Raw genomic sequence first — 17,577 nt, forward strand, 5'->3', positions numbered from 1 at the left:
AGACATGCTCTCCAGCCAGAGAAGTATTCTCTACACCCTAACCAGCTGCACGAAAGGCAGGGGGCAAGTCCTGGGGAATATCATCCTACGCCCACCAAGGCTTTCGGTGTGACTTTGGCTTCACTGCCAACTCAGCTGATGTGACCATGGCTCTTCCTAGAACCTATTACATCTCTCCACTGATATCCGTCATGCTAACCAAACCATTTAGCTGCTTTAAATTCATGTATGTGTGTGAGCCCAGCAATTTGGATGCATGTCAGCATCCTAGGTAGTTGCAACCCAAGTGTATGACCATCGTGGAGAATCAGTGAAGTTATCTCAAGGGCTGGTTGAATGGAAGACAGTCAAGAGCATGTCTACTGTAGCTGTTTCGTTTTCTTTCTTTGCATTATAGATGTAAAACATCTATCCATCAAATGATAAAGGCATAAGGTAATTTTCATTCTACTAGAGGATATGGTTTCTGAAATTGTGATCCATTTTGGTTTTTAGATTATATATGGAACTGGAGTTTGTTTGTTTGTTTTCCCATTTTTGTTTTTCTAAATCATGGCAGATGATAAATGAAACATTAGCCCCAAATCCCATAGAGATTTTAATAGTTAAATTTATGGATTCCTATCTGCAACACACTTCATCTGAGGCTGATCAAATATTGTAAAGTGCCTTCAGTAGCACATTAAACAGCAGGTTACAAGAAATCTGTTCCATGGTATGCTTACTCATGTTTTCTTTTTCTTTTTTTTTTTGTCTTTTTGTTGTTGTTGTTGCTATTTCTTGGACCACTCCCGCGGCATATGGAGGTTCCCAGGCTAGGGGTCGAATCGGAGCTGTAGCCCCCGGCCTACGCCAGAGCCACAGCAACTCGGAATCCGAGCCGCGTCTGCGACCTACACCACAGCTCACGGCAACGCCAGATCGTTAACCCACTGAGCAAGAGCAGGGACCGAACCCGCAACCTCATGGTTCCTAGTCGGATTCGTGAACCACTGTGCCACGACGGGAACTCCTAGTTCTAATTCTTATAGCAACATTTTCTTCTTTCCTTGGTCAGATTTGAAAGGTAGATAAACTGCCTGACTGCAATCCACCTAGTCTAATGAATTTGAGGACAGCAGCGCTTATGAGACAGTAATAAGCATCTATTTTCTTTTTCTATTGTCTTGTAAGGTTATCTGTTCCCTTTCCTGTATGTACCAACTACAAACCTGAGGACAGACTTCAAGGGAAATCTTGGAACAATACCCACTTTCTAAAAATACAGAGAGGAAGAGAGAAGAGGTATGGTGCAAGACAATCCTTTATCTAGTGTTTGATCTTTTTTTTTTTTTTTTTTCTCTTTTTAGGGCTGCACTCATGGCACATGGAAGTGCCCAGGCTAGGGGTTGCATTGGAGCCACCTATACCACAGCTCACAGCAAAGCCAGGTCCTTAACCCACTGCGTGAGGCCAGGGATATAACTCTAATCCTCATGGATACTAGTTGGGTTTGTTACTGCTGAACCACAATAGAAACTCCCTGTTTCATCTTTTAAAGTGAAACCTGCTGCCTTTTACAATGGATGTTTGCTCTTTGACCAAGCTGTGGTCTTTTGCAAAATTTAAACTGAATTACAAAAGTACCAGCTGAGGTTAGTTGATGCTGCCCTGCTTTTTTTTTTTTTTTTCCCCAGATACTCTATTCCCTTATAAAGGATAAATTCTGCATAAATTGTAATGCTGGAAAGTCCACAGACCTGAGATTGGGCATAAGGTCTAGAAAGGTCGTTTATGTTATTTACCTTGTCTCCTGGAAATTCTAAGTTCTGTGCTTTTATACAAGTCTTAAATAAATCAGAAAACATTCCATTTCCTGCTTTGCATCCACCGTTCTTCTATGACTGGCTACCCCTCCGTTTGCCATGGGAAGCCATTTGTCGTCATATACCAGACAGGTCCTAGCATTTGAGTGCTGTATCTCCTCTTTTCCTGCAGATATTGCTGTGCCAGTATCTCCTCTGCTTTATAGAAAGAGCATCACCATAGAGACAAATAGATGAGAAGGAAGAAACCCCCCTATTAGCACAAGGCCCTCTGTAGATAACAACCAAGCTCCCTCTTTCCCTTTATAATCATTCTTCAAAGGAAGCTGAACTGCTCCATTTTCCTCTTTCATTTTTACCCTTTGTTTCTAGCTCTGATGCAAAGCTTTTATTCCCACCATTTCACTAAAACTAGAAGTTTAGAGTCTAGAAGTTCTCCAAAGGCTTATATTATTTTTTGCTTAATCTAAACACACACACACAGACACACACACCCCCCACACACACACACTCAAATTTACACATTTGCATTATTTGACATCCCAAGTTAATTCCTGATGCTGATAATTTTCAAATCTGAAACTCCAAACTGTACTTTTATTTTGAGCCCTAGCCCAGTATCCTCTTTCTTGGTGGATCTGAGCATCTTAATTGAACAAGTCCAGAATTTATCTCCGCTCTGCCAAGCCCACTAGACTTGTTCCTTCTGGAATCCGTATGGGTAAGTGGTGAGTGTGTCACATCCCATCGAACACCTAAGGATGATCCTGGGTGCTACCTGCTCCTGGCTTCCCATTTGCATCAGTCACCCAGCCCTCAAGCTCTACCTGGTAAATCTCTTAATGTCACTACCTTGGTTCACGCCCCATCATGTCTTCCCGTCCATGTTTTAATATCATTGGTAATGACTGTGAAGTCTAACACGTAAGAAAATAGCATAAAACTCCAATATATAGTATATTTTCTAAAAGCCATGTAACTAGTATTCAGGTCAAGAAAAAAACATTCTAGCAATTCAGAAGCCCTTGAATCATCTTTTTTTTGGTAACATCCAAAACCATGAGGCTTGTTTTAGGGGGATTGCTTTTCTCCTCTGTTTTATCACCAACAAATGCATCTGTAAGCTGTGGAGTGTGACTTGCCTGTTTGTGAGGAAGGTATAATCTTCTATTCCGTGATTTTAAAAAATTATACATGCCCTTTTTTTATTATAATTGATTTACGGTGATCTGTCCATTTCTGTTGTACTGCACAGTGACTCAGTTTTACACATACACACATATATACCACACATATGTATATTTCTCACATTATCTTCCATCATGTTTCATCACAAGTGATTAGATATATAGTTTCCTGTGCTATACAGCAGGATCCTATTGTCCATCCACTCAAAATGCAAGTTTTCATCTACTGACCCCACACTCCCAATCCATCCCACTCCCTCCCCTCCCCCTTGGCAAACACAAGTCTGCCCATGATCTTTTCTGTTTTGTGGATAGATCATTTGTATCACATTTTAAACTCCAAATATAAGTGATATCATATGGTGTTTGTTTTTCTCTTTCAGACTTATTTCACTCAGTATGAGAGTCTCTAATTCCATCCATGTTGCTGCAAATGGCATTATTTTGTCCTTTTTATGGCTGAGTAGTATTCCATTGTGTACATGTACCACATCTTCCTAATCCATTCATCTGTTGTTGGGCATTAGTATTCTGTGATTTTTATTTTGTTTTAATTTCCCTTTTTTTAATGCACCCACAACAGAAAATTTCCTGGGCCGGGGATTGAACCCACATCACTGCAGTAACCAGAGCTACCTCAGTGATAGGGCTGGATCCTTAACCCACTGAGCCACATGGGAATTCTTGTTTCACTTTTTCATTTACCGCTATGAGTGTGAGACTCACCCACGTTGTTGATCATGTTCAGTGCTGTGTATTGCTCCATGACATGGATATAGATCACTTTTCCCCATTGTTCACTAGGTGGGCATTTAGAGGGTCCTAGTTTTGAGCTAATCATAGGGACCTCACCAGAATCCACTCCCAAGTGTTCCATGGCATATTCCTTGGGGTGGGGCGAGTGCCAGTTCCAATTACTTAGCCCATCATTTCCTGGAATGGAGGTATGACGTGAATTTGGAAGTGACTTTGCAACACCTATTGACCTCTCTTTTTCCAAATGACTTCCTTCCTTTTGCCTTTCATACCAAGGAACTTGTCAGGAAGCAGATCTAATGATGGCCCTCTTCTATGCAGCATCTCTTCCATGGCTCCTCTTGGTCTTGGACAACATCTAAATTCTCTAACCATGGCATTAGGGTCAGATATCTGTCCACCTTTCCAGACTTCAGTTCTGCCATTTGCCCACCTCGATTCTATCTCTTAGCCATGCAGAAGTACTTGCAGCTACTGAAACACTATAGGTTTGTGTCAATATCTGGCCCTTTACACATAATTTTTTTTTCATTTAAATCAAAGTCTTTAGTAGATCATTCCCTCATCCCCAGCCTGAGTTCATTGAACATTCCCAGTATTCAAAAGTCACTCTGGTTGTACATCTATTATAGAAGCGATCAGGCAATGTTAGAAGAGTCTTTATACTTAATTTATTCATACCCTGTCTTCTTATGCAAAGGAGTTTACAGAAAAGATACAATAAAAATGGAGCCATAAGTAAGTAAAAATCAGAACAAAGCAAAGCATAGCTAGACTACACAGTAAAGATAGGAACATTGGAAATTAGATACACAAGCTTTGAGGTTCAGCGTGGCCATTAAAATTTGGTCTGGGGTGGACATTGAGAATCAGAGACCACCAAACAGATGAGTGTCTTCACCGCAGAAGGAGGGGAGAGGGCTGCGTACTTCAGCGCTGCAATCCCCAGTGCCTGGGACCTCCTTGGTACAGTGGATGTTGGGGTGGATACTCAAGGTATTTGTCACCTTTGGGAATTGCAGCCTCATTCATGCACTGTAGAATGAAAAGGTTCAGGCTCACTGGGTCATCTGGAGGGATGAGTGTCATCTACGAGCTGTCTATGAGTGTTATCTACGAGTGTTATCTACGAACTGTCTATGAGTGTTATCTACGAGTGTTATCTACGAACTCAGCTGTCTACAGGGACAATCTGTCATGAGAAATTAGTAAGATGGACTTGGGGTAGGAAATATGAAGCACAAGCAGACCTCTGGTGACAAGGAGAACCCAGGCTCTCTGTGAAGCCGAAGCACACAGCTGCCAAACTATCCAGCTTTCCAATGGAAGTCAAATGCCTGGATATTTTAAAAGGGGGATTTTTTTCTGGCTTTTAAAAGTTGGCGATTCATTTTCTAATTCATATTTTAAAAATACTGTGGAGGTCCCCACTGAGTGAGCTAAGCACATCTCAGCGGTAGGCCTCCTGGAATTGACTGGAAAGGAAAACAATAATGGAGAGTATTTATTTTATTTTAGCCTAGTTTATTTTGTTTTATTTTATTTTAAAGTATAGTTGATTTGCAATGTTTCTTCAATTTCTGTTGTACAGCATAGTGACCCAGTTACACACAGTTCCCTGTGATGCACAGAAGGGCCCCATTGCCCAGCCATTCCAAATGTGACAGTCTGCATCCCCAAAATCCCTACTAAACATAAAGAAAAAGAAAAGTTAGCTAAAACACCTTTGTGAAACTTAAATATTCACATTTTCCTGTTTTTCTGATTTTTTTTTTTTAACATAGTGGACAGAAGAATTCTCGGGTTTAGGAAATTGTGGCGTAATAAGAAATACTTTTTTGGCTGTTGCCACTGCTTCCTGGCACACAGTTCCTAAAACTCTTGGAATCTCCGGAGTGATAAGAATGTCTTGTTTGCTAATGAGGAGACTGGTGGCTGGGGCACCCCCCCAGATAGCTTTAAAATGAGGGCTTATCTCCAGAAAGACAAAGCCTTGATTAGAAGGTTGGCAATTTTAGTCCTAACCTCGGACCTCCCTCTAGAGAAGGGAGAGAGAGTGAAGAAAAATTAATCCTCAGTGGCCAGTGACTTAACCAAGCATGCTCATGTAATGAAACCTCCATTAAAATCCCTAAACAGTGGGATTCAGGGAGATCCTAGATCGATGAGTGTGCAGATGTGCTGGGAGGGTGGTGCTTTCAGAGAGTGTCTAGAAGCTCCGCCCCTCCCCCACACCTTGTCCACATGTTGCTCCCCCTAACTGCTCCTGGGTGGCACCGTTCGTAATACCTTCGTTTCCAAAGTTCTGTGAGCCACTCTAAGCCAATGACCAAACCTGAAAGGGGGGCAGTGGTGGGGACTCCTGACATAGTAGCCAAGTTGGACAGAAATGTGGGCACTCCAGGCTTCTACTACTTTTGACCAGCATCAAGACTCAGCCTTTAAACGTGTGGGCTCTAAGCTAACTCTGGGTAGTTAGTGTCAGAATGGAATTGAAGTAGGACACCCAGTAGGGGACTGAGTGGAGAGTTAGAAAACTGAGTGTGGGTGTGAAAAAAAAAAAAACCCCATTTGGTGTCAGATGTGTTGTGAATAAAAACAGACCATTGAAGTATCGGAAGCTGCCTTTTAATAACTGCTCTCACTGAGCCAGAAGGACCAGCAGGTGGAAAATAAGTTGTTTTGAGACCAACATGGGGTCATAAACTAGGCATTCATGACCACTCTCTGAGAGGCTGCCATGCACATAGGCTGAATATCTCAGGGATAAAAGTCTTATATTTACCTCCTGAAAACCGCACTCCCTTCTTTCCAACCATTCACTACATCCTGTTCACATTACATGGACCAACAGAATTTACCCTACTGTTTATTTGCCCTTTAAACTTGACTTGGGAATTTTTACCTCTAGCTAGCAAGAAGAGATCTTAATCTGATTTCTCTTGGGAAAATGCACTAAGACAGAGAATACCAATGTTCCTTTTTTTACTATGCAGCCCAAGATGCTAAACGCCTTTTAATCAACACTTTCTCATTTCCCAGTTTCACCATAGCAGTCTCATCCATGAGAATAATGTAAAGGTTTCTCAGAATACTTATTGTTTATTCAGTACACCAAACAATTGTCATCCTATAGGCTGCTTTAAATTTTGTTTATTGGTTAAATTGCTGTAGCACGTGATTCTTAAATCCTTAAATTCTAGAAACCAGAGCTTGAGGAAAAGGAGGATGTGTTTTACACTACACTATTTAAATGTAGAACAAAATAAGCTTGGAGGGTAAATTGGCAACAAAAACAATCCCTTAGAAAGTAAAGGAAGGAGTTCCCATTGTAGCTCAATGGAAAAGAATCTGACTAGGAACCATGAGGTTGCCGATTCGATCCCTGGCCTCGCTTAGGGGGTTAAGGATCCAGCGTTGCAGTGAGCTACGGTTGTAGGTCACAGAGGCGGCTCGGATCTGGCTGTGGCTGTGGTGTAGGCCAGCAGCTGTAGCTCCGATTTGACCCCTAGCCTGGGAATCTCCATATGCCATGGGCAAAGCCCTAAAAAAAAAAAAAAAGAAAGAAAAGAAAGAAAGTAAAGGAAAATGCCAGGTCAGGAGACAACTCTAACAAGGCAGGGGTTATTTTAGCACAACCATCTGAGGCCGTCAAATCACCACCGGCTCTGGGGGTGGGAACTGTGCCTCCCCACCCTTGCCCAGCCCTCACTCCCTCCCTCTTCAGGATGAGGAGTGGTTAATGAGGGACTTTATGATGGAACTCAGCTTTCAAATGGGTTAATCTTGGCTCTGCCCATCATGCTGTAATCCCGTTTGCATATATCCCTGATAGGTATCCAAAGACCCCTAAATAATGACTTCACTTTTTTCCTCATCAGATTGACAATGCTGATGTCTTTGAGTACTTGCCAGTTAAAAAATTATTTTAGGAAAGCATCACCACAAATCATGGAATTTTCATCATCACAAGTGCTATTCAAATTCTTCCAATTTTTGTAACCTTTATTTGAGATGCAAACATTTGATTTGGTTGTATTACTGCCAAAAAGTATGCATGGGAAACAAAATAAAGTAATCTTTGAAAAACAAAAAGATATCCAAAGTTCCTGTGTTTAAGGCTCTTTTGCCCCCCAGGGCTCTTGTAAGTTCCAATGTGACCCAATGGTACCTCCTCTTCTCCCACCACTCCATTTGCTGGGCCCTGTGCCTTCAAGCTCTCCTTTGTCCTTTGCTCTTACATTTGGACAATTGCCTGTCTTCCAGGTATACCATCCTCACCACAGGCATCTCAAGATGATGCTGGGGTTTTTTTGGTTTTTGTTTTGTTTTGCATTCTTATGTGCTGTCTCCTTTAAGACCAGGAAATGGAGTTGATTCCTCGTCCTCCTTATTGCTCCTTCCAAATTGTTCCTAACCCAAACCCCTTGATATTCAAGGATGTACTCCATCTGTCTCTCTGCCATCCTCTACTATGGCTTACTGCCACTATCACCCTAGTCGCTGAAGACATGAGATCCAGCCACACTTTTGTGCCCTACTGTATTCTGGTGATCATTCACAGTGGGGTCACCCACCTCATAGGTGACAAGAGTGGTCATAGGTCACAGTTTCTCTAGAATAGCCTCAGTTTAGGTCTGTTGTTCTGGCATGAGTATTACTGACACCCCTAAAAATTGTCCTCAAAAGTGTTCAAGGTGGGACAATAAACTGTATCAGTCACCTTCTGAAGGGCCTGGATATCACCTTTTTGTCACTTTTTCATCTTTATCTCCTTTCTTCCGCCGCTTTTTAAGCCTCATTCACTTTCTAACTTCCTCATTTCAGCCAGTTACTCCTCCATCATGTACTGGACTGTATGTTCTCCAGTATATAAAATCTTGACTCTGAGAATCCCAAAATACGAAGACCGATATCCATTCTTTCATGTTCAAAACAGTTTAACTTCACGGAGACCATCCAATTAATAATCTCCTCACCTTCCTCCATGATTTCTCACTACGTCAACTCCCTTGATAGTCTGCATTATAGCTACCTGCTGAAACCCTAACTTGCTTCAACTTAAGTATCACTCTTCTTTCCGTCTTTATCCAAGTAGAATTTGACCATAAAACCATTACTCTACCAGACGGACTGGTTTTATCTTAAATCATGGCCACAGACCCCGAATGGCCATGAATCCTGTGAATCAATCCTGTTTAGTTCCTTTCATCAGCAGTTTGCCACTGTTCAGGCAATAGCTCAGTAGAACTTACCCCATCTGAGCAAGAGAAAGAAAATAGATGGGAAAAAAATGAACAGAGCCTCAGTGACCTGAAGGACCATACCACCAAGATCCAACATTCTTATTATTGGATTCCAAGCAAGAGAGGAGAGCATGAAAGTGAAAGGCTACTCTAAGAAATAACAGTTGAAATTACTCAACATGTGTCAGGAGACACAAGCCTATAGATTCGAGAAGCTGAACAATCCCCAAATAAGATAAACACAGAAAAATCCATGCCAAAACACATCATCATTAAGTTTCGGAAATCTAAACACACATACAGATAAATGACACATTGCTTATAGGATGACACCAATTTGATGACAGTGGGTTTCTCATCAGAAACCATAGAGGCCAGAAGGAAGTGCTATAACATTTTTCTTAAGAAAAAAAGAACTGGTGTTCCCATCGTGGCACAGTGGTTAATGAATCTGACTAGGAACCATGGGGTTGCGGGTTCCATCCCTGGCCTTGCTCAGTGGGTTAAGGACCCGGCGTTGCCATGTGAGCTGTGGTGTAGGTCGCAGACGTGGCTTAGATTCCGAGTGGCTGTGGCTCTGGTGTAGGCCGACGGCTATAGCTCGTGTTCGACCCCTAGCCTGGGAACCTCCATATGCTGCAGGAGAGGCCCTAGTAAAGGCAAAGAGACAAAAAAGTAAAAAATAGAAAATAAAAAAGAACTATCATCTGTGAATGCTAAATCCAACAAAACTATCCTTTAGGAATGAAGGAAAAAATAAAGACCTTTTCCTATAAAGGGGACCTGTCAGAATTTGTCTCTAGAAGATCTGTCCTGAGAGATTGCTAAATGCACTTCTTCAAACAGAAAGGAAAAGCTAAAAGAAAGAGTCTAGGAGCATTAGGGTGGTGGAAGGAAAAATAGAAAGAGCAGAAATATGGGTTACACAAACTAGATTATGGGTTGTGACTATAAAATTTGCTCATGAGGTTTTTGTTCCTATATGATTCAACTTCCAGGTATGATAAATCCTGTCAAACAAGGAATAGAAGGGAACTTCCTTAATTTGTTAAAAAGCCTCTAGATGTGAAGAATAAATTAAAATATAAGGATTGGAGGAGTTCCTGTTTTGGCTCAGCGGAAATGTATCTGACTAGTATCCATGAGGATATTGGTTCGATCCCTGGCCTTGCTCAGTGGGTAAAGGATCTGGCATTGCCATGAGCTGTGGTGTAGGCTGAAGACATGGCTTGGATCTCACATTGCTGTGGCCGTGGTGTAGGCTGGCAGCTGCAGCTCTGGATTCAACCCCTAGCCTGGGAACTTCCATATGTTACAGGTATGGCTCTAAAAAAAAAAAAAAAAAAAAAAAAATGGGGGGGGATTGAAAAGAAAAAATAAAACTCTCACTTTTCATAGATTATGTGATTACAAATGAAATGCGGAGAATGTAGTTATAGACACACCTTTTTATAACTTCCGTAAGAAAATTCAGTCAGGGTGCTAGATACAAATGAATACTCAGAAATCACCTACCTTTTATATTTCCCTACCAGTGATTATAAAATATGCTCTTAAAATGTCAGTTATTGTGGCGATGAAAACTAAGTCTAACAAAACTAGGCAAGAACTTTAGGGCAATAACCAGAAGATTGTATTAAGCATCCTTTAAATAAATGGAGACCCATCTCATGCTCACGAGCTCAGGAGTTTCTAAAGTCATATTTGATGAGTGAAGCAGACATGACACACCACCTGATCCTCAGGATAAAGATAAAAACAGAGGAGGTAAAAGGATCTCAACGGGAGCGAGGCTTCCACACTTCACTTGAAGTGGTAAAATAGAAGGTCTAATGTTACCCACTTTAAAAACTGCCTTTCTCAACACCATGTTCCCTTCATTATTTCTTCAATTCTCTTTGTCATTTCACAGCACCACTTCTTAAGACACTTTCTCCCCTCCACTTAGCATCATTTCCTTTGCCCTCACATGGCTCCACCAAAATTGGTCTTTTCAAGATCATTTGCAATTCTGGCAAGGGTAGAAAACAACTGATACTTTCCCGAAGTGTCTCCCGTAATCAAAGGCATTTTCCTGTCAGCTGTCTCTGATGTCAGGATTATTCAGAATCTTTATTTTCTGAGTCACCCTCCCTCATCGCCTTTGGTGCTCTGACAATAGAGCTATAATAGCTTTACGCCTTAAAGCACAAACACTCTTACTATCTCATACCCCGGCTGGCATTTTATCATCTGTAACTATTTGTTAAAACAGTTGAAACACTTGCGATTAAAGCCTGCTCACATCTGCTGAAGCCTCAGCTTTGACACATCACTGGAATCTGTCAGTGGTGTGAGGAATGACAGCTTTGCCCTTTAAATTCCAAAGGCAGAGAACCAAAGTACAAATTCTCACTGTATATGGAATGAACTCTTACCAGAGTTAAGCTTTGTCCTACTTTCTCTCTTACATTTTTTGATGTTATGCAAAATAATGGCAAATGTAGACACGGAGCAAAAATTAGTCTTTTTATTTATTCTTGTGTTGACAGCACTTTGAACTGAACTTGGAGAATTTTGAGTGCATATCTGAGTGCCGAACAACCTCCAGTCACATGAGGGTTATCTGAAGCCCAGGAATCCTGTTTGTACCCAGCACTCATTTTTTCAAGTTGAAAAATAAAAGAAAGCAGAAGTGAAGAGATATGCGTATGAAAAGAGTGTGTTGTGTGTTGTGTGTGGGGGGGACTGACAGTGGGAGAGATCCACAGAGGTAAAGGGAGAATGATGAGCAGGCAAATGAGGTAAGAGACCCTCCTCGGTGGCTGGCACAATGGATGGGTTTGGATCACTTATCACCAAATCCACAGAGAAGGTGATAGATAGGCTAAGCAGATGGATGATGTGGTGAGCCACTCAGCACTGTAAAGCTTTCTCATTTTGCTGCATGAATCATCAGTGCCAGCTCTGCCCATCTTAGGGAGTTTACCATCGTGATGGAGAACGAATCATGATGGAGAACAACGACCAGATGAGAACTACGCTGGCCACTGCACGTTCATTAGCCTGCAAGAACTGCTAAGAGAGCCACCGAACATCAGAGCTAACACCCACCGCACTCCTTCTATCACCTGCCACGCTTCACACCTGCTACATTAATCTTCCCAGAACATGGCTTTGATCATGTTACATCCTGGCTCCAAAATATGCCACGGCTCTCCACTCTCTGCAGAACACAAGCTCCCTCTATGAGTGTGCTCAGGCTGCTATAACCACAGACTGTGCTATAACCACAGGCTGCTATAACCACAGATTAAATAAAACATTTTTATGGTCCCCTAGGTCTGGAGGCTGGAACTCCAAGATGAAGGTGTCAGCAGGATTGTTTTGTTTTGTTTTGTTTTGTTTGTTTTTTGTTTGTTTGTTTGTTTTTTTAAGAACATGAGGGATAATCTTTTCCAGCCCTCTCACCCAGATTCTGGTGGTTTGCAGGCAACCTTTGTTGTTCCTTGGCTTGTGGATGCATCACCCTTCTCTGTGCCTTCAGCACCACGTGGGCTGCTCTTTCTCTGTGTGTCTGTCTCTGTGTCCAAATTTATCCTTTGTAATGTTGAATTAGGGCCTACCTTAATGATTTCATCCGAACTTGACTGTATCGGCAAAGACCCTAATTCCAAGGACGGTCACTGTCTGAGGTATTGGGGGTTAGGACGTCAGTGTCTCTTTTTGGGGACACACAGTTCTGATCATAGCACTCTTCTAGTTGAGCAATCAAGACTGTCTACTACCTTCTCCAACCTTCCTTTGCCATCTGTATTCCAGACTCCAAGTTCCTTTCTGACCATGCCCATTCTGGCCAGGCTGCTCAGATACTATCTTGCCTGGGAGACTCTGTCTTCCTTCTCAGGTCTGTCCATCCTTTAAGACCTAACTAAATGGATTTTATGGAGGTTTTCCTAGGTTCCTCCAAACCGTGGTAATACATGTGAGCTAACTGAACGTGCTTTGGCATATACCACAGTTCAGGAACTATTAAGATTTGCTTGCAATTCTTCTCTCTTGCAGGGTTCTACCACCCCTCTAACTGGGCAAGGAAGACCTTTGCTCCAGCTGTGCATGGAATGAGGTGTCCACAGAGCCAAAAGAATGAGATATCGCATCACCTTCTAGGCTCATTTTCCTGCCCCTAAATAGCCCACAGTCTGCTCCCAAGTCCCACCCTCCTGAGAACAGACCTCCCCACCAGGGTCTTACCCCAGGCCTGACAGTGACCAAGGGATGCTAGAAGGGGTGAAGAGAGCATGGATGTAGCTAGAGACATTCATGGGAGGCCCTCGTGGTGCAGAACAGAGCCAACCAAGGGGAAAGGAGGGCTGTGATTGCACTCCCAGGCTGCAAGCTGATCTTCTCAAGTCAATGCATCCAAGAAAAGAGAACTCTAGATTCCAGTCTGGCCTTCCCAGTCACAGTGGAGGTATATTTGTCAAGGTGGAGGAATAGAACATGCTAGTCAGCAGTTTATAAGCTTGATGGATAACTTTGAAATATTTAGCCTAGGAGTTCCTGATGTGGCTCGGTGGTAATGAACCCAAATAGTATCCATGAAGACATGGGTTTGATCCCTGGCCTCACTTAGTGGGTTAAGGATCTGGTGTCGCCATGAACTGTGGTGTAGGTTGCAGACTCAGCTTGGATCTTGCGTTGCTGTGGCTGTGGCTATGGCATAGGCTGGCAGCTGCAGCTCTGATTCGACTCCTAGCCTGGGAACTTCCATATGCTGCAGGTTCGGCCCTAAAAATTAAAAAAATAAAAAAATAGCCTATTTTACACAAGCCTCCATTTGTACTTTTACTCCTGGTCCAGCAAAAGTTAGGGGTGGGCCTGATTCAGATAACCCTCTCCATCCTGTGTTTGATAGGGAATGCCAGCCTTTTCCTTTTAAGATGAGGGCAAGCTTAAGTCAGTCCCTCCTGAGACTTCAACATTCTTTTTCAATGTTCCTGTTTTGTCCTGATACTATCCTTGCTCTGCTTTCTTATTTTGTTCTGATGATAGTAAAATGTTTCCATGGGAGTCAAAAGTCGTTCCAACAAGAAGACTTAGAATGAACCAGTGAGACAAGGGTCATGGATCCCAACACACACTTTCACAGTCAAAACTTCTCCTGTAAAGGAAGAACTGTGGTTCAGGTGAAGGGCTTCGTGGGGTGAGAGCAGATGGCGTCTCTCCATGGCCAGGCTTTAGTCTTCCCAGATGCACCTGCTCATCCTCCACATGGGAAGAAATGCCCATGCTTTCCCACAGACGCTTTCACTGAAAGATCTGCTGGTGATGGGGTGTGGGTAGGAAATGCCTCAATGATAAGGAAGCTATTGCCACTCTGTGTGAGAAGAGGAAAGGATTGCCCATGGGCAGGTATATCATGACCCTGAATCTATTTGGACAATTTCAAAGGTAGATGAGATGCCTGAAAATTAACATGAAGGGCATATGACAAAAGTCATTTGGTCAGATATAAACACATCTTGATTTTTCCTTTCTGCAGGTGGCTTTTCCTTCCTCTCACCCCAGTGCCCCTTTCACCTGGGAGAGCAGACAAGTCTTCCTAGTGATTCACACCCCCTTCCGGTTTCCACAGGCATCCTGCCTGAAGGCTGGGCCCCACATCCCCCACCCACGGACGTCATGAATGAATTACTATTTCCCTCTGTGGCACATCCTTCACAGCTAAATTCACTTCACTTTCAAAAATTAATTTGGGCAAAAGCCATCCTCTTTCATCTTTTCTTCTCTCTTGTTTCCTCTTTGAAATCTCATCCAAATGCTTCAGCAAAACCTTTTTTTTTTCTCTTTCTATTCCATCCTATTTGTAGACCAAAATTTTACTCCTATCATGGTTTAGGAAGACCAGTACACCCTTTTAGAACCTTAGGAATGGAAAAATATCTGCTTTTGTATATGTGGTACAAAATGTGCCCTGATCTTCTTCTCCATGGCTGGTTCTGTGCTAGTTAAATGGCAACTTCATTTCATCGAGAAGCACATAGAGTCCTGGGGCTATTTTGCAAGAGTTGCTTGCCAGTCAATAGCTAAGTAGATGTTATGATTCTTTTTTACAATGCAGCCTTAGTGTAAGGGGTTTTGAAATAACAATACAAGGAAGGTGATGAAGGACCATCCATCACTAAGTCAGGGGTTTTCAATCTGAGGAAAATAGACTTCCAGGTATCTGAGAAATGATAAGCAAAAATTTTAGAGTTAGGAATACATATTAATCATAACTTTTACTTTATGTAGCAGAAATCAAAATTTGCCCAGTCAATATCCACTGCTCTTTTCTTTCTTAGCCACAGAATCCTTATCTTGTGGGGAATAACAATGAGTCCAATTACAAAATCCATTTTTTTCCACCTCCACTACAAGTTGATATGGCTGTGCCTGAATTCTAGCCACTGAGATTTAAGCAGGAGCTATTGAGTGGGGCTTCCAGGAAAGCTTTATTTATTTATTTATTTTTGTCTTTTTACTACTTCACCTGTGGTGTATGGAAGTTCCCAGGCTAGGGGTCAAATCAAAGCTGTAGCTTCTGGCCTGTGCCACAACCACAGCAAGGCCAGATCCGAGCCACATCTGCGACCTACACCACAGCTCCTGGCAACGGCAGATCTCGAACCCATTGAGTGAGGCTAGGGATCAAACCTGTGTCCTCATGGATACTAGTTGGATTCATTACCACTGAGCCACAATGGGAATTCCCAGGAAAGCATCTTAAAAAAAGGAAGAAAGCCAGACACACTCCTTCCTGCCCTTTCACCTTTTTCCTTCTTCCTGCCTGGAAGGTAGACACGATGGCTATGCTCCAGCAGTCATAATGGACCAAGAGGTAGCCTTGCAGTTGGAAGCCACTCATGAAGGATGGTGAAATGGAACTTTAGAAGGAGCCTGGGACTGCCTTCTTTAAACTTTTTTTATGCAAGATAAAAATAACCCCTATCTTCTTTAAGCTGCTGACAGATGACTTCTGTTTTACGGAGTTCGGTCTAATCCTAGCTGATGTGCTCCACTGCCTGCAAATGTAACAAATATCATGTTATTTTTCTAAATCAATGAGACATGAATTTTAAGTCCCACTAAGCCAACTGGTTAGCAATCCAATCTCAGCTAAGCACAGGAGAATATCAAGCATATCTCTGGGCTTCCTGTTATGCCCAGAAAATGTGGTGAAACTTCTGACATTTGGCTCAGCAAGGTGGTTGCTAAGATGACCAGCCAGAAGGAAGAAGAAATCGCTCCAGAGCTTCTGAGCTTGGTATTGGCCCAGAGGCCATGGGCCAGGCATGCAACCACAGCAGCCCAATCCAGGACCCCTGCAGCCATGGCTTTTGTTCCCACTGGTCCTCATGGGTTTCATAAGAGCTACAGCGTTGACCGCCACCACCTCCTTGATTCCCGTAACTCACAACCTCCCCTAGAATCAGGGGGTTCCTTCACCCTCAGGCCAGTGCTCTGCCTCTGCGCCTCCAAGTGCTCCTCTTTCCCTCCCTTTCTGCAGGATGTTGCACTGTCACCCCTGGGGACAGGGCCACTTTCTTGAGGGTGGCCTGGGGAATGAGATGCTCACCCTGATAAGGGGCTTTTCTTACCTCATCCAGTTCACTTGCATGTGAACTTCTCCTGGAAGAGGGCACCCCTTTCTCCAGATTTACAAGCCAAGAAGGTACAGCTAAAGCATAAGGAATCAGCTCTGTCTTGAGATTCTGAAATCTCAGAAATTTCACAGACGTCCACACCAGCATCCCCAAATATGCTGTTCTTGTATCCATAGAATATAGGATGATTCAAAAGGTAAAAAGCATAGAAAATGAAAAGATGAAATAAGGACAGAATGGAAGGGAAAGTGGAAAACCAACAAGGCTTAAAATGGAAGGATAATCGATCTTGACGAGGGAGATGGAAGGAAATCAGTACCTATGGGATGGGTATATAGCTAATGCCTCCGTATGTTTGACAATAGCAGCGTGCCTCGTGAGAATAATGGTCTCAATGAAAAGACAACATGTGTGAGTGACTGTTTGTCTTTTAAGTGAAAATTATTACAGATTTGACTATATCCAAGTTATGCAAAAAAGGTAGACATAGCACGTAAACAGATAGCTGACCTCGTGCAATCGAAGTCAGGGACAAAGAGGAGTTTGATGTGAATAATACAGGCGTGACCTTCCTTACACAAATCTAGCACTGGCCTCTCATTTAAAATTAATAAAGATGTTTTACTCGCCAAATATTTTAAGCCACTTCTGAGTCTAGGCATGGGGTATATCAGTCCAAATTTCTAATCATTCAAATGCAATCAACCAGATTGCATTCAGAACACTCTGCCTCTGTTTCCCCATCTGTAAAATGGCCGTGGAGGCACTTGCCTCTGCCCCTACAGGGGTCTGATCAGCATCAGTGATTTAATGCAGGTCAGGCTTGGTGGAGCAAGAGAGCCACAGAGACAGGCTTTGTTGTCACTGCTGTTACATGAATGATGACTGTCTGGGGCCCCGGGTGTATATGAACTCACAGGGGTCACGTTGTGACAGGCTGGCTCCCTGGCACTTT

At 42.7% G+C, this 17,577-nt stretch overlaps 1 long non-coding RNA gene and 1 other non-coding gene across 2 annotated transcripts in view; both read left to right on the plus strand.

Annotated features, from left to right (window-relative positions):
• The window catches only part of LOC125116050 (uncharacterized), a 55,252-nt gene extending 43,582 nt beyond the window's left edge, over nucleotides 1-11,670 (plus strand). Inside the window, exons 3-4 of the long non-coding RNA XR_007132238.1 lie at nucleotides 1,174-1,284; nucleotides 11,526-11,670. This is a non-coding gene — a long non-coding RNA (uncharacterized LOC125116050). The remainder of the gene's footprint in view (nucleotides 1-1,173; nucleotides 1,285-11,525) is intronic.
• LOC125117138 (small nucleolar SNORD12/SNORD106) lies at nucleotides 7,596-7,681 on the plus strand. The gene has a single exon (XR_007132503.1). It is a non-coding gene; the product is annotated as a small nucleolar SNORD12/SNORD106 (small nucleolar RNA).
• Nucleotides 11,671-17,577: the final 5,907 nt, after the last annotated feature.

Source organism: Phacochoerus africanus, chromosome 15, assembly GCF_016906955.1.
Source record: "Phacochoerus africanus isolate WHEZ1 chromosome 15, ROS_Pafr_v1, whole genome shotgun sequence".
NCBI lineage: Eukaryota > Metazoa > Chordata > Mammalia > Artiodactyla > Suidae > Phacochoerus > Phacochoerus africanus.